The sequence below is a fragment of the Meriones unguiculatus genome, chromosome 19, assembly GCF_030254825.1.
Source record: "Meriones unguiculatus strain TT.TT164.6M chromosome 19, Bangor_MerUng_6.1, whole genome shotgun sequence".
NCBI classification, from domain to species: domain Eukaryota; kingdom Metazoa; phylum Chordata; class Mammalia; order Rodentia; family Muridae; genus Meriones; species Meriones unguiculatus.
Genome location: NC_083366.1, coordinates 71346766 through 71347621, shown reverse-complemented (window position 1 = coordinate 71347621; position 856 = coordinate 71346766). Strand labels below are relative to the sequence as shown.

General features: G+C 37.7%; 1 pseudogene; it reads right to left on the bottom strand.

Annotated features, from left to right (window-relative positions):
- Window positions 1-210: 210 nt before the first annotated feature.
- On the bottom strand, window positions 211-599 carry LOC132649269 (malignant T-cell-amplified sequence 1-like; annotated as a pseudogene).
- Window positions 600-856: the final 257 nt, after the last annotated feature.

The following is an 856-nucleotide window of genomic DNA, read 5'->3' as shown; positions in this document are numbered from 1 at the left end:
CCTAGTTCCATCCATTTTTCTTTTTCTTTCTTTCTCTTTCTTTCTTTCTTTCTTTCTTTCTTTCTTTCTTTCTTTCTTTCTTTTTAGCATTTGCAGAATTTATTCAGTACAACCACAGGAGCATCGTCTTCATGCTATCACATGCAGACACAAACACAAATATAGCACAATATCCATATTTAGCCCAAGCACATTCTTTTGGAAACTCATTTATGTCTTCATATGCCACAGCCCATCATTTAAATAATGGATATTTTAAATGCCAATTCCTTTGTTGACTTTCTCAATATCTTCTGCATAGATCTTCATGATGCCATCACATAAAGCCTGCTACTTTCCTTCTGCCATGGCTGCAACAATAGTATCTACTGCAGCAGAGTGACACTTTGTTTCAGGAGAAGTTAAGCCAGGACACATGATATTTGCTCCACTGAATACAAATTTGATGGCTCCTTTATCAATCTATTGATGTGGCAAGATAAAAGGATATTTATGAAGTAATCTTAACCTTGGATAAAACAGGCCCTACTCTCTGTCTAAAAAAACAGTAATTCTCCATTTGCTGTAAAGATTTCTATAAGTTCACGGTTCTTGAACATGATCCAGAGTGAAGGGGGCGACTTTAAAGAGGGGCCTGGAATGGGAAGGAAATAGAATTAGTAAGGGTCTGGCCCGAGGAAGGCTGGCACTGATGGTCAGAGCTGCTGTCATTTCCCTTCCTTGTCTTTAGTAGCTGGGTAGTATTCCGTTGTGTAAATTGTTTCACAGTTTTTTTATCCATTCTTCGGTTGAGGGACATTTGTTTTGTTTGTTTGTTTGTTTGTTTCTAGTGTCTGGCTATTAAGGATAAAGCTGC